General features: G+C 38.0%; 1 protein-coding gene and 1 pseudogene across 2 annotated transcripts in view; both read left to right on the top strand.

Moving 5' to 3' along the window:
* Window positions 1-26,036, top strand: part of DNAJC1 (DnaJ heat shock protein family (Hsp40) member C1) — a 363,633-nt gene that overhangs the window by 290,209 nt on the left and 47,388 nt on the right. The gene's annotated exons all lie outside the window — the stretch shown is intronic.
* On the top strand, window positions 12,958-15,040 carry LOC137205076 (non-histone chromosomal protein HMG-14 pseudogene; annotated as a pseudogene).

Raw genomic sequence — 26,036 nt, 5'->3', positions numbered from 1 at the left:
TTTCTAAAATAAAATAGTTTCTTCTTTTTCCCTCCTGTGACCTAGTGGTAATGTTCTGCAGTGTTTTATGTAGGAGACTTGGATTTCATTCCTGTTCTCGTTATCTCTCTCCCTGGGGCTGCAATGAATAAAATAAGAAATAAAATCACTATCCTGCATCCTTATTGCCATAGGCTGTACCCATGTCAGATTTCATAAACTAAGCTAGATGGGGCCTGATTAGTATTGGGATGGAAGACCTCAGAACAAAGTCTGTGGAACACACATCTTCCATACAGCCAGTATTTCATCTTCCTTGAACCCTTGTCTTGCAGTCATTATTGCACTTTACTCTTTGATTGATTTACTTGCTGTAGGAAAAAAGAAAAGAAAAGGTCTTTAAAGTAAATGCATTTCTAGTCATTTAAATCAATGAATTTATTTATTTTCCCTTTTCAAACTTGAAAGACTATTTAGTTTGAAAGGTGTTTGGATATATTCTTGAAAAGACAGTATTCCAACCAGCAATGTGTTTTATTGTCTAAAAATTTACTATCTCAGGGACTTCTCATTTTATTTATCTCTGTAAAGTGTTCTTTGTTTCTGTTTGTTTTGAGAGATAGTGTTGCCCTTGTTTTATAAAAAATATACAACACATGAACTTATTTTTTAAAACATATAATGTAATTATGTGAAGATTCAAAACTTAGAATTGTTTTCTTGTTCCCTTTAAAACTTAGATTATCTACATACTCTGTAACTTTAAATTTTAATTTAAAAAAACCTCGAATATCAGTAATTTAAATCAGTTAGATCTTTGTGTAGGTGTATATATAAAATATAATGCGTATAATTCAGTTAAAAATGCACTTGTGTTTTAACGATGAATAGACCCAATCTACCTATACCTGTTCCTCCCAAAACACACACAAACACACCTTGCATAATTACAGGTGGTACACATGCATGCATATGCACACACACACTCAAACATTGGCGTACCTAAGTTCTCTAACACACTGGTTTTCTTTTCTTTTCTCCTTCCACCTCCCTCCCTCCCTCCCTCCCTTCCTAGTGACATTTTACACGTAACCCCAATATATGAAAGACAGCTGAGCTTCTCTGGTTAATGTCAGAATGAGGGAGGCTAGGGTCCCATCCGTATGGCCTCTTCCTCACCCCATGAGGCAAGGCATCTTGGAAAAACCCTGAAGTTCTAAGAAACATGGCTGCCCTCCTCAGTTTCACACTATTCCATATACACAAAAACTTAATGTTTTGAAAGAGTTATGGTGAGTACAGAAAAGTGAGTAAACAAAAACAACAGAAACAAAATCAGATTATTGTCAGAAGAGATACTTGAGTAGGTGTGTGAATGTAAACAAGAGAAAGTTATTTAAGTGGAAAAGGGCATGTATCTTCATCAGGAAAACAACTTCCAGAATGCTGTTCCTATTTAAAAATGTTGATGGTAACACTTAGAGCTGTGAGCATGGGCCTGTGAAGTATTCATCAATGACTCTTGGTGGTTTCTTATTCTGCCCTTATGCCACATCCTCTTCATTTCCGTTTAGAATGACTCCAAACCAAAATTAAACCCCCAAAGTCATAGCAGTCAAAGAGGGGTGGCATATTTTTCTTTATAAAATAAAAAATCATTTATTTATATTCTGGAGTATTCCAGGATTGATCTAATTTATATTTTAGTAGCATTTAAGAGAATATTCCCTATTTGTCATCAATGATTTTTCAGGAAGTAGTTTTTTAAGTATTTCACAGTGTTACTGCTTTTAAACCAGCCATCCTTATACATATTTTTAGAATACCCCATGGTACTGGTAGGTAGGTGAATTTTTTAAAATTGATTCTTTGGAGGGAAAAAAGAAGCCTCAATTTGTAGCATTTGCCAATTTTACTGGTAATTTACTCTCATCATGGCTGATTTGAAATTATCAACATGAAGTCACTGAAAGTGGAGTTGGGAAAAGATGTGGAGCAGTAGTTTACCGTTCTGTAATATTTCCATCATGTAGATACACTAGATGTGAATATCCTCAAAGGATACATAATAATAAAATGTAAAAGAGGAAGCAATGAATTTTGACTATTACCTTTTTTAGTATAATTTAATTAAAAGTTTATATAATCTAATTTTTAATAATGGGTACGTTTAATAACTGGCTCACACAGTTACTGAAACTTTGGCAATTGGCTCTCATGAGCTGGTGTAAGTGGGCTCCAGCACACCACTGTCCTTGGGAAAACTCCATTTCTTTACCTTTTACTGTATGTTTGATTCAGCCATCCGTCATCTGTTTCCAAGATTCACTACAGTTATGCAAATTATTTGACTATTGGTATTTAGGGGATACATAGAGGATATAAATATCAGCCTGTTTTCTTTCTTCTTTTTATCAGTTTGTCTCTATTATTAAGGCACCTACTATATTATCCTGAAGTCATTTAATATCTTACCTTCCTGTTACTTGCCTAGCAAGATGACTTTAAACCATTCAAAATTATTATCTTTCCCATGTCTTAACAACAGAACCAAAAGAAGCGATCCCTAAGTACATTGGAGTATTGGTGAGATTTTTTTGTTGCTAGACCGTCACCTACCTAAAACTGCCTAGATAGATCTGTTTTATTTGTAAGAACAAGGTTTTCATTTTAAAAGCTTTTTAATGTAATTAGTTTGATAACAGCTGAAGTCTCCGGTGAAAGGTCCCAGTCTGTTACCCAGCAGTTAACTGTTTGTGTTCATCGTTGATAATAGCTTGCCACTGAATATTTTCATCATTCATTAGTTTACCCTTTAATAAAATTGTTTTACATACATTTTCTAAAGTGTATTATATTTTCAAAATAATTTGGCCATGGCCATATTAGATCTAGAATATCTGCCTTTTCCAAAAGATAAATTTGAACTTTGCATGTTAGAAAATCTTATATTTTGCTGAATTGGCCCTTTGTATTAAAGCTGTTTCTCACTTAAGTAAAGCTTCAGGAAGAAAAGGAAAACTCTTTTTAAACATTGTCTCTGACTATTATAGACTGGATAGCAGAAAAGACATCCCAATGAATGATTTACTATATGGTGCTGTTAAAAGTGCATTTCATGGTTTTCTTGATCATCAAGACAGAAAATGGCCAGTATATTTGAGAGCACGAAAAACTGAGATATTTATGTGTCTGGTAGTCTTATTTTATTAAAATCCTGTTTTAAGTCTACTAAAATCACTTTCAACAAATATTAAACACCTATATTTTATAAGATTCTTTTAGAGGTAACTTGTTTGATAACACTAGAGTACAAAAGATGTCAAATCTCTCAGTTTTTCCAAAGAAATTTCTGACTTTAAGCCCTCCCCCATCAGGGTCTGTGAGAAGCCCACTGTTAGTCATTCTTTGGGCCCTGGCCCCTTTCCCAGTTGTCTCTCCAAAAAGAAGTCACTTGGTCTGAGATTACTGCTTTGTTGATTATCTGAGAATGCCCTCTAATTTCTTCTGAAGTGAGTCCCCTTTGCTTGTCCTCCTGGTTTGGCCAGTGTGGTGTCTGTAGTCTCTGATACAGCAAGAGGCCCACTGGCAACTGCTCTCCTCATGCCAAGCTAACCAGGGGCCTCGCCACCGCTCTCAAGCTTGCCTCCAAGTGCAAGTATGTCATCATATCCTGTTACCAATTTTAGGGACTCTTCTGTCCCCCCAATTGTCTTGCCCTTTTCTTCAACGCTTCCATTTGCACTCAGATTTTCTTTTCCACCCTCATCTCTTCACACACAATTGGAGCCTAATGGCTTCGGTATGCACTGGATAGTCCTGAACTAGGACACATTTCTTTTAAGCAGTAAAAAGTAAACAATACAGCAGGTTTTTAGATCCTGCTGTATTAAATTCTTAGTAACTCATTTTGTTATAGAAGTTTTCTCTGAGTGGGAAAAAAGAATGAATATCACAGTCTTCAGTTTTACAGACTAAGATAAAATGAAAGCACACCATAAGAAACTACTTTTGTGTGGACTGAAATATGTACACCAGATTTATATATCTGTTTGTGTATATCACATTCATGCATATATTCAAGTACATACATGAGTAGACAACAAAGAATACTATGAGAATTAAATGAAACATGTAAAAGTGGCAGACACATCATAGCCCTTCAATAAAATTAATCTTAATTAGATAATTTTCTAAAAGAATTAGTGGTTTTATGGTTCAGGTGGGTGATTACCAGCATGTGTTATTCTACCAATATTCTCTAACACTGTCTTTAGTTTCATAATGTCTTAAGACTTCTTCCTAGATAGCTGAGAAACTTTTTTTTAAACGGTCATTTATTTTGTGATGGCTATTTGACTTTAACTTTTATTTATAAATTTGTTTTCTTCTTAGAAACTTTCTACAGTGGCAACAGTTTACAGTCAATTTGAAGAATGCTAAGATAATTGATAAGTCTTTAAAGTGTGTCTTTTGTTAAGCCCAGCTACCTTATAATTAATGACTGCTACCACACCACCTGCTCTCTTCTGCCTTGAGTCTTATCACATCGATGTTGCTTTGAAATATGAGAATCCTTTCCACTTCCTGACAACTAATATGCTACTAGTTTTAGTCCGACATCATATTACTGATTAGCTGAATACTATTTCCTGGTTTTCTTTCCCTGTATCTCTAAATAAACCACTTTTGTCTTAGGATTATGATGTTATAGAAAAAACACTTAAATTAGATTTTTTTTTTTTTGGCAGAGGGAAGGAGATCATAGAGAAGGTGAATCATAGTATACTAAATGCTTTCTAAAAGGAAAATTTTGATAATATTTAAAATATAATTAGGTATACCTATGGAGAGAGAGTTTTTAAAAATCCACATTTGTTTCTCATCTTCCGTTTATAATGTAAGGGGTTTTTTCTGTATACTGTAGTATAGAATTTAGTTTTTGTGCTTTGTATTGTTTCCCTTGCATCCAGTCTTATTAATAATATAAGTACGTATTTTTAGGAATAAGCTGAGATATAATTCTTATATTATAATTACCTGGGCACTTATATTGTTCCTCTCCTCCACTATAAACCACCTGATGGTTGTGCTCATACCCTTGTAATTTTATATCCCCTGTAGTGTCTATAGGGTAAATATTAATTGAATTCACTTGTTGAATTAAACTGATCCCACTAATTTATTTCACTCCATCACTCAATACCATTACATGTTCTTATCCTTTGTGTGTTTATCTTTCAAAAGATAATCTTACTTCCATGAGATTAAAGTTCCTGGGAGTATCTCACTATATTTGCCACTAGGAGTCACAGGGATAGGGCCAATTTATTTTGATACTGGATTAGATTCAACTTTCTGGACCAGAAAAGCAGTTTTCCAGTGTCGTTCTTTTAAGAAGAGATAACTCTGATACAACAATATGGTTAGTATTGAGAAAATAATAACTTCCTCTGCCTGAGTAAAATGCCCACAAGGCCAGAGTGTGTTCCCGATGGCTAATTTATTCATCTGTTGTGTGGATCAGTCTGCTCCCATAAATGTGATCAGTTTATTCTCTCCCATGCTTAATCTGTAGGTTAAGCTAAATTACATGTAGAAGACCCTTTATCAATATACCATGAAAATCACTTTCTCATGACTCGGAGATACTCAAAGTAGAGAGGAGAGTGAATTCTTGGAAGAAAGACATGTTGAGCAAAGACACAAAGGTAAGACATTTCAAAACATGTTCAAGATGAGATGGCAGAACATTGTGTCTGGCTTCCAGAACACAGTGGGAGTAGACTGTGACCTAAGGCTGGAAGGACAGGTAGGTAACAAAATACACAAGTTTTTGAATGCCAGACTAAGACGTTTATATTTTAGGTAGTAGGGAATCTTTGGATTTTGAGCTGGAAGGAGTGAGGTGGTGATGTGCTCTGATTTTTCTTTTTTTTTTTTCTGGCATGCCATGCGGCCTGTGGGATCTTAGTTCCCCAACCTGGGATTGAACCAGGGCCCGGCAGTGAAAGCTCCAAGTCCTAACCACTGGACTGCCAGGGAATTCCCAATGTGTTCTGTTTTAGAAAGACGACTCTAGCAGCAGTAGACTGAAACTGTAGAGTGAGAGTAGAAAGAAAAGAAATTCCAGAAATGATACGGAAATAAAGTTCAGATTTGCCTGTAATCATAGCTAACTAGTCAGTAGTGGAGCCAGGGCTTAAATGGTCTGTCTGACTCTAAAACCACCTACTGTGCTCCCCTACAGTGTAAATGTGGTCACCCCTCAGTATTCCGAGGGCACTGGTTCCAGGACACCGCTCCCAACCCCAGGACACACAAATCCACAGATGCTCAAGTCCCTTTATTTGTGTAGTATTTGCATATAACCTATGTACATCCTTCTGTATACTTTAATCTCTGGATTACTTATAATACCTAATACAATGTAACTGCTATGTAAATAGTTGTAAATACAATGTAAATGCTGTGTAAACAGTTGCTAGCATGCAGCAAATTCAAGTTTTGTCCTTTTGGAACTTTCTAGAATTTTTTTTCTGATTATTTTCAATCCGGAGTTGATTGAATCTGCAGATGTGAAGCCCACAGATACAGAGAGCCAACTGTATACTGTTATTATAATTATTTAAATGTCTGTTTATTAGGAGAGAGAACCATGACTTTTCATTTTTATGTCCCAGGATCTTAGCACAGTGCCTAAAAAAACAGTGGGAACTTCATTAGTTCAATCAATAAACATTTATTGAGCACCTACTAGGCATTGTGCTAGGGTGTGCATATGATTCAGCTCTAGTAGATTACTGCCAGTTTTCTGAAGTATTTATAACCAATGTATGCATACACACAAATTTATGAGAGTTCCTGTTGTTCCTTATCCCTGCCCACAGTTGGTATTTATGTCTTTTTTTCATTTTAGCTCTTCTAGTGGGTGGTATACCAATGTGGGTTTTTTAAACAATTTTTTTTAATTGAGGAGAAATTCATATAACATAAAATTAACCTTTTAAAAGTGAACTCTTCAGTAGCATTTACATTCACATTGTTGTACAACCACCTCTGTTTAGCACCAAAACACTTCATCACCCCAAAAGGAAACTCTGTACCCATTAGGCAGTTGCTCCCTATTCCCTACTCCTGTCCCCACCAGCCTATAGCAACCAGTAATCTTCATTTTGTCTCCAATCCATTTTGTGGATTTACCTATTTTGAATATATCTTTCTTTCTTTCTTTCTAAATTTATTTATTTTTTATTTATTTTTATTTTTGGCTGTGTTGGGTCTTCGTTGCTGCGCGCAGGCTCTCTCTAGTTGCAGCCAGCAAGGGCTACTTTTCATTGCGGTGTGCGGGCTTCTCATTGTGGTTTCTTGTCCTGTTGCAGAGCACGGGCTCTAGACACATGGGCTTCAGTAGTTGTGGCATGCGGGCTCAGTAGTTGTGGCTTGTGGGCTCCAGAGCGCAGGCTCAGTAGTTGTGGTGCACGGGCTTAGTTGCTCCATGGCATGTGGGATCTTCCCGGACCAGGGCTTGAACCCATGTCTCCTGCATTGGGAGGTGGATTCTTTTTTTTTTTTTTTTTCTTTTTTTTTTTGCGGCATGCGGGCCTCTCACTGTTGTGGCCTCTCCCGTTGCGGAGCACAGGCTCCGGACGCGCAGGCTCAGCAGCCATGGCTCACGGGCCCAGCCACTCCACGGCATGTGGGATCCTCCCGGACCGGGGCACGAACCCGTGTCCCCTGCATCGGCAGGCGGACTCTCAACCACTGCGCCACCAGGGAATCCCAGGAGGTAGATTCTTAACCACTGAGCCACCAGGAAAGCCCTTGGTGGAGATTTTTTTGAATCTGTAGATTGCTTTGGGTAGAACTCATATCTAATGATATTGTCTTTTAGTCCATGAACATGGGATGTCTTTCTGTTTATTTATGTCTTTAATTCCTTTCAGCAATGTTTTGTAGCTTTTATTGTACATGTCTTTCACCTCTTTGGTTAATTCCTAAGTATTTTATCCTTTTTGATGCTATTATAAAAGGATTGTTTCGTAATTTCCTTTTCAGATTGTTATTAGTGTATAGAAATGCAACTGAGTTTGTTGGTTTTTTTATTTGTTTTTACTTCTTCCTGTTTTTATAAACCCAGTTTATTCTGGCTTTGTTTTCTCTCTCTGTTTCTATCCCTCCCTTTGAAATCCCTCAGTGCTAACCATCCTAGTCCAGTATCTCATGGCCTCATGACTGCTAACAGTTTCTTAACTATTATCCTATCAGTTCATCCTGTTTGCTTCTCTCTGATTAGAACTTTTAAAATACAATTTCACTGGGGAGTCACTCTTTCCTAGAGTATTTTCTTACTCATCTTACTTCCCTTATCTGAGTTCTTATAGCACTATTTCTGTACCACTTAATCTTATATTTGAGTGTATAGTGCCTTGAACTACCTAGTATTCTCTTGGTTATAATTTTTTCCAATTAAAAAAAAAAACTTGCTGACTGCCTGCTATGTGGGAAATAATGTGAATGGGTGATACAATGATAAATAAGACGTGCCCAATTTTGTCCTTAATATTAGATAGCATTTATTAAGTGGCTACCATGTGTCTAATACTGTTCTATGAACTTTATATATAACTCAGTCCTCACAGCAACACCATGTGGTCTACACTATTTTCTTCATTTTACACAGGAGAAAACTGAGGTACAGAGAGGTAAAATAACTTTTTCCAAATTAGTTAGCTAATAAGTGACAAAACCATGATTCAAACCTACTTCACCAGCTTGAGAATCCATGCTGTTAGCCACTACCACTATATTATCCAGTTGAAAAGGTAAGACAGAGACCTAAATAAGCATATTTTGAGGTTTACTGTAACAGCTTTGTGAGAAGGTTAAAGAACTTTTACAGTCCAGCAGATGGCAAGATTACTTCCACCTAGGACAAAAACAAAGGCATTATGAAGGATTTGGAAGTGGGGTAGGGAGAAACATTCCACAGACAGGAACTTGCGTGATATAAAGCACTCTTGCGAGGAGACTCTTCAGAACATATTACCAGGCACAGTGAGTAATGTAGTTTAACTGCAAAGGATGCGTGAAATGGTGAAGGGAAATAAGTTTATAAAAGTGGGTTGCAGCCAAGTCATAGTTCTTGAATGTGAGATTAAGATGTTTAAGTCATATTTTGTAAGTAGTGCAGTGATATTTTAAAGTCTGTGTCATAGAAATGTTTGACTGTAATTATGCAAAAGGTCAAAGAGAGGAGAAGGACTAACTGGAAAGTTATTGCCGTAGGCTAAGTAAGAGATAATGAAGCCCTGAATTAGGTAGCTAGCAGGGAAAGTAGAGACTGGAGGAGAGACTGTGTGAATCTTCCTGAATCTTCAAGATTTATCAACTGATTGATTGGCTATACAGCAAGGGTGGTGCTGGGAGACTAAAAATGCCTAGTGGGTGGTTGGAAGAGGCAGATGCCATTAACAGAGATAACAAAGAGCACAGTTAGGACATGACAGTTTGGGAGAAAGGAAGATATATAATCAGTTTGAGACATGCCAAGTTTATGATGCCAGTGGAAGGAAACATTCAGCGATAATGTAGATTGTTGGGGTTTTTTTTGGCTGCATTGGGTCTTAGTTGCGGCACGTGGCCTTTTCATTGCTGCGCGCGGCCTCTTTGTGGCGCGTGGTCTCTTCGTTGCGGCGCTCGGGCTCCTCTCTAGTTGTGGCTCGCGGGTTTCTCTCTAGTTGTGGCGTGCGAGTTTTCTCTCTCTGTTTGTGGCATGCAGGCTCCAGAGTGCGTGGGCTCTGAAGTTTGCGGCACGCGGGCTCTCTCGTTGAGGCGCGCAAGCTCAGTAGTTGTCGCATGCGGGCTTAGTTGCCCCGCAGCACGTGGGATCTTAGTTTCCCGACCAGGGATTGAACCCAAGTCCCCTGCATTGTAAGGCGGATTCTTTACCACTGGATCACCCGAGAAGTCCAATAATGTAGAATTTAAGAGGTGAAAATTAGAGGTGTAACTATTAGAGACCTTGGTGTACATTTGATACCTAAATCCAGGGAAGCATGTAGAGGAAAAACATCTAGGGGACATATGGAAAAATCAGAACCACCAAAGGAATATTCCCAGGGTAAGGAGAGCCAGAAGATTACGGTGGATTAAAATCGGAAGTGAGAGAGTGGAATGTTTCAGAGAGGTAAAACACACGTGGCAGATTTCATAAAAAGCATTTATGAAATCTAGGTTGTGAGAACATGAGCTTTTGTGCTTATACATGCTATTTCGTATTGTTTTTCCCTTAGACCTTTGTTTTTCTTTGCTTCTATAATTGGCTGCTCTACTTCAAATTATTTTCTAGTTGTTATATCTTACAAGTGAATTCTAGATTCCCTCATAGCACTCAGAAATCATAGACTAACTGTGGTATCTACACATGTTATATAGACATGGATAAAGTGAATATTAGGTTATTAACTTAAGAGTAAATATAGATTAGCCCTCAGTAAGGCTCCCTTGGCAGATTTCTAGCAGCATAAAAGATGGAGCTGGTATGAATGAGCCCTGCCCTTCCAATATAAGATTAAGTGTTACGAACAAAAAAAATAATCATAGCCTTGATTAAAGGAATAAAAGAGAAATCTAGTTTTGTTTTAAGGCCAGCAACAGCTCAAAACCATAGTCAAAAGCAGGAAATGACACCACAGAATATAAGCCTTGGTGCCTGGGGTTTTAATACTTACTTGAAGCAAAAATTGTGCCTTTGGGTCCACAGGCAGCTGGAATTGGGCCCCCTGCATAAAGCCTAGTCTCAAAGGGCTACTGTTTTGTGAAAGAATGAGAAAAATTCAGTGGTCCAGAGCTATTAAAACCCTTAGGACCCTGACAGAAGCCAATGCAAAAACTGTTCTCTACCACAAAACTTAGGGCTTTGGGAGCTCCTGTTAAGGAAGTATTTTTTAAAAAATCAAAAACCTCAGTGAAGATGTGCTCACAATATAAATATAAACTGTGAGGATAGTCAACAGATGCAACAAAGAGGAAAATTGTCCTTCTAAGAACAGGAGATAAGAAACCTAATCTGAAAGATGCCATAAAAATAATCATTTTAAAATAAACAATTAAAGAGAGAAAAGGAATAAAACCTTAATGAAAGAACATGACAGGATAAGAGAAAAAAAAAAGAACTATAAATGAAATGTTCATTGATTTTTTTTTTTTCTTTAATGGTTGGATTAAACTACTGAAATGAGAATTAGTGAATTGGAAGATGATCTGGTCAAATCACCCAGAATACAGAACCAAGAGATAAGGAAGGAAAATATGAGAATGCTTAGGAGACATGGGAGATAGAATGAGAAAGTACAGCATATATCTGTCTAATGACAGTTTAGAAGAAGCGAATGGGAGATGCAATATTACCATAAAATAATGGTTGAGATTTTCCAGAATTGGCAAGAAAGGCAAGTCCTCATATTTAAGAAGTGCACAGTATCCTGAACAGGATAAATAAAAACAATCCACATTTAAACAAACCATAGAGAAACTGTTCAGCATTAAAGCAAATAGAAAATTTTAAACCAATTGTAGAGCAAAAATTAAAGAACACCAGTTATACTAACAATTACCTTCCCATCTGAAACAAAAGGTATCAGAAAAAGATAGAAAAATATCTTCAAATTGCTTAGAGAAAATAATTGTCAATGTAGCATTTTATACCTTGTTAAAGTAATAGTTGAGAATAAAATAAAGATATTTTCAGGAAAATTAAGACTTATCAATTTGCCATTGACAGACCCTCACTTTGAAGGCAAATAAAGGGTATACCTCAGCAAGAAGAAAATTGAATACAGGAGGAAGGAGAGGGCAGCAAGAAAAAGTTGTAACTCAGAAAAAAGTAAGCATGTTGATAAATCTTAAGCACTGACTGTAAAAGAAATTATTGTAATGATGATGACTAATTTGGAGGGGTTTAAAAACAGTATGACAGTAAAACTTAGAAGATGGGAGAAGGAAATCAGAAACATTTTAGCATCCTTAGCGTCCTTGTATTGAGTGGGAGGAGGATAGAGATACTAATTAGACTTTGTCAATGATTATTTTTTAAATATAGGGGTAAAACTATAGTATGTACAATTTTCAAACCAATAGGTGGAGAAAAACACAGTAAGAAAAATAGAATATAGGAAAAGAGAGAATAAAAGATACATAAAAGAAGATACAAAAGCATAAGATAAAGAATAAATCCAAATATTTCAGTAATCACAATACATGAAAGTAGTATTCTCAAATTGAAAAACTAATACAAAATGTGGCCACGTGTTATTAGAGAAACATCTAAAACACAGTGTCACTGAAAGATGGCAAGTAAAGAGAAAGAAAAATTCAGAACTCTGACCTTTATAATCTTTATGCATCTAACAACATAACCTAAATTTACATGGCAAAAAAATGCACAAATACCACACCTTCAAGGACCAGATAACCTCTGTCTTATATAGGTATTCTAATATTTGTAGAGGAAAATCTCCCCAAGTTCTTTTATGAGGCTAATGTAAATCTTAATTTCAAAATTAAATATGTATTATGAAAAGGAAGAGATCACTGTTACATACGAACGTAGATACAAAAATTTCCTAAAAATGTTAGGTATTGAGTTTTAAAAAGTCATTTTCTAATCCCTGAGGTTTGCTTTAAAAGTTTCTGCTCTGTTAAATGAGTATGATAGTAATACCAACTTGGAAACATGTAATATAGGCAATCCGCCGGGGCTAGCCCAGCCTAGATCAGCCATCTCTGAGTGTCCCACAGACTCATGTGATAAATAAATGCCTGTTGTTTTATATACTGAGATTTTCAGTTGTTTGTTTTGTAATAACAAGCTAATACATCTGGCAAAGTTAAAATTTAGATGTTGCCGGGCTTCCCTGGTGGCACAGTGGATGAGAGTCCGCCTGCTGATAAAGGGGACACGGGTTCGTGCCCCGGTCTGGGAAGATCCCACATGCCGCGGAGCGGCTGGGCCCGTGAGCCATGGCCCCTGAGCCTGCACGTCCGGAGCCTGTGCTCTGCAATGGGAGAGGCCACAGCAGTGAGAGGCCTGCGTACTGCAAAAAAAAAAAAAAAAAATTTAGATGTTGCCAACTATGTGGAGGAAACATGGGAAATTTCCATTGCTTTTTAAAAAATATTTTTTTTATTTGCTTCTTGGCTGCGTTGGGTCTTAATTGCGGCACATTGGATCTTCATTGAGGCATTCGGGATCTTTTGTTGTGGCGCACGGTCTCTTCATTTTGGCGCTGGGGTTTCTCTCTAGTTGTGGCGTGCGGGTTTTCTCTCTCTAGTTGTGGTGCGCAGGTTCCAGGGCGTGTGGGATCTGTAGTTTGTGGCATGTGGGTTCTCTAGTTGTTGGGCGCGAGCTCAGTAGTTGTGGCGCGTGGGCTTAGTTGCCCGTCAGCATGTGGGATCTTAGTTCCCTGACTGGGGATTGAACCCGTGTCCCCTGCATTGGAAGGTGGATTCTCTACCACTGGACCACCAGGGAAGTCCCAAATCTCCATTGCTTTTGATGGGAAAGTGAATTAATACAATTACTTTGGAGAAAAGTTTAGTGATACCTAATTGCAAATTTGAAGATACCCACATTCTATTGTCAGGAATCAGTAAACACACAAGTAGGTAAAGAGTCATTTAAAGGATATTCATTGGCGGGAGGAGCAGCAGCGGCCAGGCAGCCCAGCTTTGCGAAGGCTCTTGGCGTGCCGCGGCCCATAGGTACCCGGCAGGCGCCAGCCCCGCCGCCACGATGCCCAAGAGGAAGGTCAGCTCCAAGGAGGGGGCAGCGAAGGAGGAGCCCAAGAGGAGATGGGTGAGGTTGTCAGCTACACCGACTCCTGCAAAAGTGGAAACGAAGCCAAAAAAGGCGGCAGGAAAGGATAAATCTTCAGACAAAAAAGTGCAGATAAAAGGGAAAAGGGGAGCAAAGGGAAAACAGGCTGAAGTGGCTAACCAAGAGACTAAAGAAGACTTACCTGCAGAAAATGGAGAAACTAAAAACCAGGAGAGCCCAGCCTCTGATGAAGCAGGAGAGAAAGAAGCCAAGTCTGATTAATACCACGCACCTGGTCCTATCACTGGTCCCTGTCTCCCTTCTTGTACAATCCAGAGGAATATTTTTGTCAACTATTTTGTAAATGCAAGTTTTTTAGTGGTTCTAGAAACATTTTTAAAAAGGAGGGAATCCCACCTCATCCCATTTTTTAAGTGTAAATGCTTTTTTTTAAGAGGTGATATCACTTGCTGGTTGTTTATTTTTTGGTACAACCAGAAAATAGTGGGATATTGAATATGGGAGGCTTTGATTGTCTTGGGTGTGAGCTTAACATTCCACAGATGGTGGGGTAGCTTTTATATCCTATAATACAAAGCATAGTCAGTTGTGCATTTAATGTCTTAAACACTTTAAATTACTACTCTTCCCACGTTGTTTTTGGTAGAATTGTTACCTAAAGCAAACCACTCACCCCTTGATCTTGGCTCTCCTGGGCAGAATTTTGTGCACTCTGTTAACATCTTTGGTCGTGGTAGTCCAGTTCTTCTAGTAACTGTTAATGCGCTGTGAACGATTGACAATTTGAGTATGTAGTGTATATGATATTAAATTGCGAATTAGTGGCACTTACGATGTAACAGCATATCAATATTTGAAGATATTGGTACTTGATATCCTGTGAAGGAAAATTTGCCTCCAAATTTTAAGCTGGAAAGTCACTGGAATAACTGTTCAGAAAAGAATCACAACTACATGATTTTTTAGATTTTTGGTACGTATGTTGAGAATTGTGTACAAATTGAAATGTCTGTGTACTGATCCTCAAAGCAACCAATAAAATCTCAATTATGAAAGAAAAAAAGATATTCATTGCAGCATTCTAATAGTGAAGAATTGGAAACAACCTAAATGTCCATCAACAAGGGGAATGAATAGATAAATGAATTACATATTATAGTCATTTAATGTATAGTGAATAGTACCCTCCCAAAAAGGGCACTATTCATGTCTACCCAGAACTTCAGGATATGATCTTATTCAGGAAGAGGGTCTTAGTTAATATGAGGTCGTACTGGATTAAGACAGGCCCTGAATCCAATAACTGCTGTCCTTATAAAAGGTGAAGATACACAGAAACACACAGGAGAGATTGGAGTGATACAGGTACGAGCCAAGGAACACCGAGATTACTGGCGACCACCAGAAGCTGGAGAGAGGTGTGGAACGGATTCTCCCACAGAGCCTCCAGAAAGAACCAACCTTACCAACACCTTGACTTTGGACTGCTAGCCTCCTGAACTATGAGGGAATAAATGTTTAAGCCACCCAGCTTGTAGTGTAATGTTTTATGGCAGCCCTAGGAACTAATACTACATAGCAGTTTAAACAAATGAACTAGAACTGTATGTATCAATACAGGTAAATCTTGAAAACTTAGTGTCAAATGGGAAAAAGCATATCTCATTACAATTTATGTAAACCCAAGGCAGACGGTGGGGGAGGGAGGAGACTGTGACCTCCAGTAAGCAAGTGGTACTGACTGGACAAAGTGGCTTTGAGCTTCATTTTAAAGATGAATGAAGTACACTGAAAACTACAAATCATTGGTGAAAGAAACTAAAGAAAAATAAATTGAGAGGCATCTTGTGTTCATGGATTGGAAGGCTTGCTACTGTTAGACGTGAATACTACTCAAAGCAATCTACAGGTTCAGTGCATCCCCATCAGAATGGAATCTCAAGGGACTCCAAATAGCCGAAACAATCTCGAAAATAACTAAATTGGAGGACTCATATTTCCTGATTTCAAAACTTACTACAAAACTATAGTAATCAAAACAGTGTGGGGGGCTTCCCTGGTGGCGCAGTGGTTGAGAGCCCGCCTGCCGATGCAGGGGACACGGGTTTGTGCCCCGGTCCGGGAAGATCCCACGTGCCGCGGAGCGGCTGGGCCCGTGAGCCATGGCCGCTGAGCCTGCGCGTCCGGAGCCTGTGCTCCACAGCGGGGGAGGCCACAACAGTGAGAGGCCCGCGTACAGCATAAAAAAAAAAAAAAAAACAGTGTGGGACTGCCATAAAGACAGACATATATATCAATGGAATAGAATAGAGTAAAAAAAATATCCCTCGCATATATGTCAAATGATTTTCAACAAGAGTGCCAGGACTGTCCAATGGAGAAAGGACAGTCTTTCCACAAATGGTGTTGGGAAAACTGGATATCCATATTGAAAAGAATGAAGTTGGACCTTTGTTTTACACCATATAGAAAAACCAACTCAAAATGGATCAAAGACATAAATGCAAGAGCTAAAACTATGAAACTCTTAGAAGAAAACATGGGGAAAGCTTTATGGTATTGAATTTGGCAAGATTTCTTGGATGTGACACCAAAAGCACAACAACAAAAGAAAATATAGATAAATTGGACTTATCAAAATTAGAAACTTCTGTATATCAAAGGACACTATCAAGAGTGAAGATGGAACAGAATGGGAGAAAATATTTGCAAATCATATATCTGATAAGAGATTAATACACAGAATATATAAAGGACTCCTAAAACTCAGCAACAACAAAAAACAGCCCAATTCAAAGATGGGCAGAGGAGATATACTGATGGCCAATAAGCATGTGAAACGATGCTCAACATCATTAATCATTAGGGAAATGCAAATCAAAATCACAGTGAGATACCACTCACACCCTGTAAGCATGGCCGTATGAAAAAGAGGGGAAAATGAAAATAACAAATGTTGGCAAGGATATGGAGAAAATGAAATCCTCATAAATTACTGGAAAGTATGTAAAATGGTTCAGCTGCTGTGCAAAACAGGTTGGTGGGTCCTCAAAAAGTTAAGCATAGAGTTACGGTATGATCCGGCCCTTCCATTCATAGGTATATACTCAAGGGAGTTGAAACCAAGAGCTCAAATAAATACATGCATGTGCATGTTCATAGCAGCACCATTCACAATAGCCAAAAGGTGGAAACAGCCCAAATGTCCATCAATTAATGGATAAACAAATGTGGTCTAAATGTACAATGGAATATTACTCAGCCATAAAAAGGACTGACACATGTCACAATGTGGATGAATACTGAAACATTATAAGTAAATGAGCCAGAAACTAAAGGTCACATATTGTATGATTCCATTTATATAAAATATCCAAAGTAAGCAAATCCATAGGGACATAACGTATGTTATGTATATTTTACCACAATAGAAACCATGAGTAAGGGCAGGTTTGTGACACTCCTGGGAGCTGGGTGGGAAGCGGAAGCTGGAGGGGAGCAGCATGGTGGCCCAGGCTGGTAGGAAGCAGACAGCAGACTTCCCTCACCCTCACCTCCCTCTGGAGGGCTGTTTGGAAATTCAGTAACCCACGGCTAACATTTATTAAATATTATTGGCCTTAATATATGTCCTTAACTTACAGCCTCACTTCAAATGATGGTAACTTTATCTGATTTACCATCGTGTGGTGCCAGATCTTTCCCGAAAGATTTGAATAATCTCTTACTCAGGTAGTGTTACGGACCTATAATGTCTGTGGAACTGGAACACTTAGCTGCACCGAGCAGTGAGAAGAAAGCCTCCAAAGCCCTTGTCCAGCTGTTGCTCCTCCCATTCTCTTCTCCCCAGCCTAGTTTTTGGTGTAAGGCTGTACCAACGGCTCTTAGTATTACTGTCTTTTGAACGGAAGCTTGACTCTTCCCTCCCTTAGCAAAGCGAGTCTAGTCTGCTTGGTTACGTGCAAGAACTGTTGAGTGCCAAATTCCAGCCACTGTCAAAATGGCCGGAATCTTTATTTCCGACATTCACTCAGCTAGTCAGTCAGCCATTCATTCAACATAATTATTATAAGCCTGCTATGTGTCAGGCACAGTGGTAGGTATGCTCAGGTAATCAAGGAGTTTTCCATACCTTTTCATTTACTGGTACATTTATTATGTCTAATTTTTATTCTCAAGTATGGAAACACATGAAGGAAGGACAGAGTACTTGATGTATTATTATTGTTCAAACTAAAAATACTGTTGACTGGTATTGTCTATATGTAAGTGGAAAGCATATCAGAAGCCATAAATTTTTAAGACTGAATAAGGAATGAAGAAAATATGACAGTTGAATAGCTTTCTCTTGAGAGTAAGGAAAATACACATCAGTGAGAGAAAAATCACAACTGTTAAGAAAAAATGGGAAAAGAATCTAAAAAGAATATATATGTACATACGTGCATATATATGTATGTGTATATATATAACTGAATCACTGTGCTCTGTACCTGAAACTAACACAACATTGTAGATCAATGATACTTCAATAAAAAATTCTAATTAAAACTACCCCATCTAAAAGTGCACTTAAATATATGGTGGCACACGTATGGGTATGAAGGTATCATTTATGACTTGATCCTGGTGTGAGATTGGTTTTTATACTTTTCACATCCATTTCCCTTATCCTGGGAACCACCTTACAGACATATACCACTGGTCATAAGGAAATCTGGATAAAACACGAAAATTTAAAGCCTTCACAAAGAAGCAGCTCTTCAGTGCACACTTCATCTAAGTTCTTATTTTCACTTAAAAAGCTCTAATAGGTTTGTTTGTGGTTTTCTAGATGTCAGTTCAAGTCTCCTTGAATTTGCAGAGATGAGTAAAGACCTAAATAACACATATTTTTAAAACTTACTATGATTTTATAAACTATTCCTATTTTTCCTAGCTGTATTCTTGTCTGTATCCCTCTTCTGCAAATTACGTAGGCCTTCCCTTGTTAGTGGTTAATGCTCGAGACTATCCTATGGTATTCTTTCAGTCAATTTAACAAGTGTTTTCTGAGTACTTAGTATGTGTCTAGTGTCAACCAAAAAATAATGCAGGAGGCTGCAAATAAGAAAAGTGTTTATTTGGGGTCTTAAGGATCACAAATCAAGAGACACAGATTCTGGTAACTCTGAAAGAATGTTCCGAGGAAAAGAGTCAGGGGCTTATTAAAACAAAAAGCCAGAGGGTGTTGAAAGTTGCCTGGTGAGAATTATGATTGACTCTGACCTGAGTCAGACAGTATTTGTCCTTAAGAGATCACAAGTTTGTTTTTATTTATTTTTTTATATTATTTTATTTTTTTGGCTGCGTTGTTGGGTCTTCATTGCTGCGCCCGGGCTTTCTCTAGTTGCGGCAAGCAGGGGCTACTCTTACTTGCAGTGCATGGGCTTGTCATTGCGGTGGCTTCTCTTGTTGCAGAGCATGGGCTCTAGGAGTGTGAGCTTCAGTAGTTGTGGCACGAGGGCTCAGTAGTTGTGGTGCATGGGCTTAGTTGCTCTGCAGCATGTGGGATCTTCCTGGACCAGGGATCGAACCCGGGTCCCCTGCATTGACAGGCAGATTCTTAACCACTGCACCACCAGGGAAGTCCCGGGATCACAAGTTGTTTTAGGGTAGGGGTCTGATAAGTAGATAGACTGTCACAAGTTATTTTAGGGTAAGGGTCCTATAAGTATCTTGAGTTTCTGGCAGGTGTTCCGGATGACTTCATCAGGTCCAAAGGTCAGATTCCATCCAGGCTGAGACTTGCATAAGTCATACTTCCTTAATGGCCTCCCAGCTCCATTTAAGAGAGCTATCTGAGCCATACTGACTCTATTTTTATTTTCCTTTCACACTAGGACTTTGCTATCAGATGACATAAAACTGGAAAGGAAATTATGACATTTATACTAATTAAAAGAATTTGCAAGTATTGTCCTGACTGTGATGCTGTCTAAAATTATGATCCTACCTTAATTTTGTAGAAATATTTAAAAGGTATCCCACTTTCAGCAGTTTGGCTAAATATGTTTTTATGATATTGCATGATACAATATATATGCTCACTGTCAGCGATAACTTAACACTTTTATTTGTAATTTTAAAAACTCAGAATGGATTACTGGGCTAAAATTGGGAAACCTGAGATCTTATCCCAACTCCATCGCTGATTGCCCAGTGAACCTGAAGAAGCCTTTTCGGCTTCTGTAGGCTTCAGTTTCTTCTATCTTAAAAAGAGGGTGTTGGGCTAGGTTGTCTCTGTGACCCCTTGTAATTCTAAAATATTATTAAATATTACAGCATATAGATAAACCATTGAAATGAGGCTGTTTTAAGGGAATGTAACTACTAAAAGTGTTACCCTTTAAGAAAGCTAGTTAGATTCCAGTGTATATACATGATTCCAGTTACTAAACTAAGAATCAGGTGTCATTCTGTTGAATAATATGACCTTTGACAAATACTGGATGCATTATAGTTGAACAACATGGAAAGAGTACTACAAATTTCCAGCTTCCCCCGTACTATTTACCAATACATCCTTTTATCATACGTCCTGATTTTTTAAAAATCCCTTCGGTTTCTTTTGTTTCAGTTATTTTTTCTCAAATAGGATAATGCAGAAAAATTTCTGCCTGTAGACAGAACAGTTGGTCCTTGAGGTCACATTTAATGTTAATAGCTATAAATCTATAAATTAAAATGTCCCTTAAGACATGAAAATGTCTCTGGTGGAATTCTAACTTTACTAAGCAAGAGATCTACATTTTGAGTATCACCAATCCTAGAGAAATACGTAATTATTGTCATTTTCCACTCATGTATGCGTTATCCACTTCTAATAATACATATAGAATTTATTGTCCTACCTCCAAAGGGGCCTGGTATGCTTCGCCTCTATTTTTCCTTTGGGTTTTTCAACTTTTTCCCAAAATACTCACTCAGTAATTATTCACTGACTTAATAATGTGCTCCAGGCATTGAGAATATATGCAGGAAAGGCATAGTCCCTAAGCCTTAGGAGATTATAATCCATACAAAGAAACAGTTATATAAAGAGGCCATCACAATATAATGCAATAATTTTTATAAAAGTGTATATAGTTATGGAGGAAGCATAGCAGAGGGAGTACTTCAGTGTCTTGGGAGTTAGAAAGGCTTCACAGAGGAAACTTATTCTTAATGTAGGAGTAGTTATTAGATAGAAAATGCAGAATAGTGTATTCTAAGCATAGGGAAAATATTCAAAAAGGCACAGTGATATGAAACATCCTCCATGTTCAGCCAGTAGTTTCAGATGTCTGAAGCATTAGGATAGGAGGCAGAGATTAAGATGAAATAAAAGTGGAGAGGTAGGCAGGGGCCAGATACCCAGTCTTTAAATGCCTTGCATAGGAACTTGGATTTCTTCCTAAAGGAAATGAGAAAAATTGGTGGATTTTTAACAGTGGATCAAATCTGGGATGTCATGGAGCTTACTGCCTATGTTGTCTTCCAGGAGTTTTATGGTTTCAGGTCTTACATTCAAGTCTTTAATCTGTTTTGGGTTAAGTTTTATGTATGGTGTAAGATAGTGGTCCAGTTTCATTCTTTTGCGTATGCCTGTCCAGTTTTCTCAGCACCATTTATTGAAGAGACTGTCCTTTCCCCATTGTATATTCTTGGCTCCTTTGTCATAAATCAATTGACCGTATATGAATGAGTTTATTTCTGTGATCTCTATTCTCTTCCATTGATCATATAATCTGACTTTATGCCAGTATCATACTGTTTGGTGGTGGTGGGGTGGCCATTTATTTTTTATTTTTCATACAATTTTTCATTCGTTTTTTCCATTTACGGTTACTACACAATATTGGCTGGGTTCCTTACGTTGTGCAGTACATCCTCGAGCCTGTCTTGCCCCCAGGAGTGTGTGCCTCCCTCTCCCCCACCCTTTTATTGCCGCCCGCCCACTCCCCCACTGGTAACCACTAGTTTATTCTCCATATCTGCGAGTCTGCTTCTTTTTTGTTTTATTCACTAGTTTGGTGTGTCTTTTAGATTCCACATATAAGTGATATCATATAGTATTTGTCTTTGACTTAGTTCGTTTAGCATAATATCCTTCAAATCCATCCATGTTGCTGCAAATGGCAAAATTTCATTCTTTTTTTATAGCTGAGTAGTATTTCATGGTATAGATATACCACATCTTTATTCATCTGTTGACGGGCACTTAGTTTGTTTCCATATCTTGGCAATTGTAAATAATGCTGCTCTGAACATTGAGGTGCAGGTAGCTTTCGAATTAGTGTTTTTGTCTTTTTCAGATGTGTACCCAGGAGTGGAATTGCTGGGTCATATGGTAGTTCTATTTTTAATTTTTTGAAAACCCCCCATACTGCTTTCCACAGTGGCTGCATCAGTTTACATTCCCACCAGCACTGTATGTGGGTTCCCTTTTCTCCACACACTCACCAACATTTGTTATTTGTGTTCTTTTTGATGATAGCCATTCTGACAGGTGTTAGGTGATATCTCATTGTGGTTTTCATTTGCATTTCCCTGATGATTAGTTATGTTGATCATCTTTTCATATGCCTCTTGGCCTGCATATGAAAAATCTGCATTTCCTCTGGAAAAATGTCTGTTCAGTTCTTCTGCCCCATTTTTTAATCGGGTTGTTTGTTTTTGGTTTTGTTTTTGCGGTACACGGGCCTCTCACTGCTGTGGCCTCTCCCGTTGCGGAACACAGGCTCCGGACGTGCAGGCTCAGCGGCCATGGCTCACGAGCTCAGCCGCTCCGCAGCATGTGGGATCCTCCCGGACCGGGGCACGAACCCATGTCCCCTGCATCGGCAGGCAGACTCTTAACCACTGTGCCACCAGGGAAGCCCTTGGGTTGTTTTCTTGATGTTGAGTTTTATGAGCTATTTATATGTATTGGATATTAATCTCTTATCAGTAATATCATTTGCATTTCTCCCATTCAGTAGGTTGTCTCATACTATACTGTTTTGATTACTGTAGGTGTGTAATATAATTTGAAATCAGGGAGCAGTTTTGTACTTTGCTCCAGTTTTGTACTTCTTTCTCAAGATTGCTTTGGCTATTGGGGGTCCTTTGTGGTTCCACTCTAATTTTAGGATTGTTTTTCTGTTTCTGTGAAAAATACCATTGAACTGTATTGAATCTGTAGATTGCTTTGGGTAGTATGGACATTTTAACATATTCTTCCAATCCATGAGCACAGACTGTCTCTCCATTTTTTTGTGTCTTCTTCAGTTTCTTTCATTAATGTCTTACGGTTTTCAGTATACAGATCTTTCACCTCCTTGGTTAAATTTATTCCTAGGTATTTTATTTTTTTGTAAATGGGATTGTTTTCTTAATTTCTTTTTGTGAGAGTTCATTACTAGTGCATAAAAACACAACAGGGCTTCCCTGGTGGCACAGTGGTTGAGAGTCTGCCTGCCGATGCAGGGGACACGGGTCCGTGCCCCTGTCCGGGAAGATCCCACATGCCGCAGAGCGGCTGGGCCCGTGAGCCATGGCCGCTGAGCCTGCTCGTCCGGAGTCTGTGCTCCACAACGGGAGAGGCTGCAACAGTGAGAGGCCCGCGTACTGCAAAAAAAAAAAAAAAAAAACCACACAACAGATTGTTTTGATTGATTTTGTTTCCTGAAACTTTACTGAATTTACTAGTGCTAACAGTCTTTTGGTGGAGGCTTTAGGGTTTTCTATATATTATATCATATATCATCTGCAAAAAGTGACAGTTTTACATGTTTGCATGCATTTTCCAGTTTGCATGCATTTTATTTCTTGTCTACTTGCTTTGGCTAGGACTTTCCATACTATGTTGAATAAAAGTGGTAAGACTTGGCATCCCTGTCTTGTTCTTGATCTTAAAGAAAAAGCTTTCAGCTTTCCACCATTGAGTATAATGTTAGCTATGGGCTTGTCATATATGACCTTTATTATGTTGAAGTACATTCCCTCTGTACTCACTTTCTTGCGAGTTTTTATCATAAATGGATATTTATGGATTCTGTCAAATTCCTTTTCTGCATCTACTGAGATGATTATATGATTTTTATCCTTCATTTTGTTAATGTTGTTAACAAACCAATGTTGTTAATGTTGGTGTATCACATTGATTTGCACATGTTGAACCATTGTTGCATCCCTGGAATAAATTCCACGTGACCGTGGTGTATGATACTTTTACTGTATTAATGAATTTGGTTTGCTAATATTTTCTTGAGGATTTTAAAATGCATCTGTGTTCACCTGGGATTTTGGCCTGTAATTTTCTCTCCTTACGGCTTCCTTGTCTGGTTTTGGTATCAGGGTAATGCTGGCCTTGTAAAATGAGTTTGAAAGTGTTCTCTATTTTTTGGAAGAGTTAGAGAAGGATTGGTATTACAGTTGACCCTTGAACAACATGGGGATTAGGGGCACCAACCCTTCACACAGTGAAAAATTTGCATGTAACTTTATAGTCAGGCCTCCGTATCCCCAGTTCCACATCTGTGGATTCAACCGTGTTTCGTGTAGTACTATAGTACATATTTATTGAAAAAAATTTGCATGTAAGTGGACCCATGCAGTTCAAACCCATGTTGTACAAGGGTCAACTATAATTCTTTATAGTTTTGGAGGACATGCATTAGCCCATCAATACACTGACTACAAGAGACTGACTTCAGATATAAGGACACACATAAACTGAAAGTGAAGGGATGAGAAAAGATACTCTATACAAATGGAAACCAAAAGAAAGCTGGGGTAACTATACTTATATCAGACAAAGTAAACTTTAAAGCAAAGATTATCATAAGAGACAGAGAAGGAGTATTACATAACGATAAAGGGGTCAATCCAACAAGAGGATATAATTTTGTCAGTGGTAAATCAATACTTTTTTTCCCTAAAGATTTAATTTTATTTTATTTTTGGCTGCGTTGGGTCTTCGTTGCTGCTCATGGGCTTTCTCTAGTTGCGGCGAGTGGGGGCTACTCTTTGTTGTGGTGCGCAGGCTTCTCTTTGTGGTGGCTTCTCTTGTTGCGGAGCACGGGCTCTGTAGTTGTGGCTCGCGGGCTGTAGAGCGCACGCTCAGTAGTTGTGGCGCACGGGCTTAGTTGCTCCGTGGCATGTGGGATCCTCCCAGACCAGAGATTGAACCCATGTCCCCTGCATTGGCAGGCAGATTCTTAACCGCTGTGCCACCAGGGAAGTCCCCAATACATTTTTTAAGCTTGAATTTCAAAGCGTGACTGACAAGCTGGTGGGCTAATGCATGTCCTCCAAAACTAAAAAAAACTAATTTGTACTGCTTTTTCATGAGGTCTTAAATCAAAGCCAGTGTCATGTTCTAAAGTTTTTCTGTTAACATTATGTTAATCTTAAATATGATATAACTTTATCCTAGGTAGTCTAACAGTATATATATCTAACTTTGGTTTTCTACGCTTTACTATTCATTTTTCTCAAAAAAAAGTTTTAGGCAGTAAATAGTAATGTAATTCTTTATAAAGCTTTTCCTACTTTTCAACATTGAAAAAAAAACAATAGAGAACAAGTAATAATGACGGCACAAAGATTTTCTAACATAAATTTACCAATGCTCATTTTCAAAGAGTCTTTCTTTTGAATAATATAGTAAATGCACACTCACACATATCTTTTATATAATCTTAGTAAATAATATAGTAAATGTTGGGTCTTAATCATTTATAATTTTATCCAGAATACTTTTTTTTTTCTTTAAGAACTTTGAATCTTTGGCTTCTTGTATTGACTTTCTAGGTGGCCTTAAGAAAATTATTACATCTTTTTGCCAATTCCCTAACCTTATAGGTGATGATAGTGTTCTTATTTCAGGAAGAGTAAGACAGGATATAAGTTTTGTAGAGCATTAGAAAGGTGTAGCTAAAAAAGACAACAAAGACCCCAGGTCCTGATTCAGGTCCTTTTGCAGACTGTATAGCATTATTCCACAAGCAGGGATAAAGATTTAAATAGATGGAATATTTATTTGTAATTTAAAATAATTTTCATTCCCCCCCACAAAAGAAAGTTGTGATGTGCTACATCTTTAAAAAAATTAGCAGCACGACACTACAATTTTCTTACCTTATAATGGAAATTATATGGCATCCAATAGATAAATAGATCAATGTAACATTAAAAGAGCCCTGAAGTAGAC

The sequence above is a fragment of the Pseudorca crassidens genome, chromosome 1 (genome assembly GCF_039906515.1).
Source record: "Pseudorca crassidens isolate mPseCra1 chromosome 1, mPseCra1.hap1, whole genome shotgun sequence".
In the NCBI taxonomy this organism is placed as follows: Eukaryota; Metazoa; Chordata; class Mammalia; order Artiodactyla; family Delphinidae; genus Pseudorca; species Pseudorca crassidens.
Note: the sequence above shows the minus strand (reverse complement) of the source record. Positions and strands in the feature narration are given on the sequence as shown.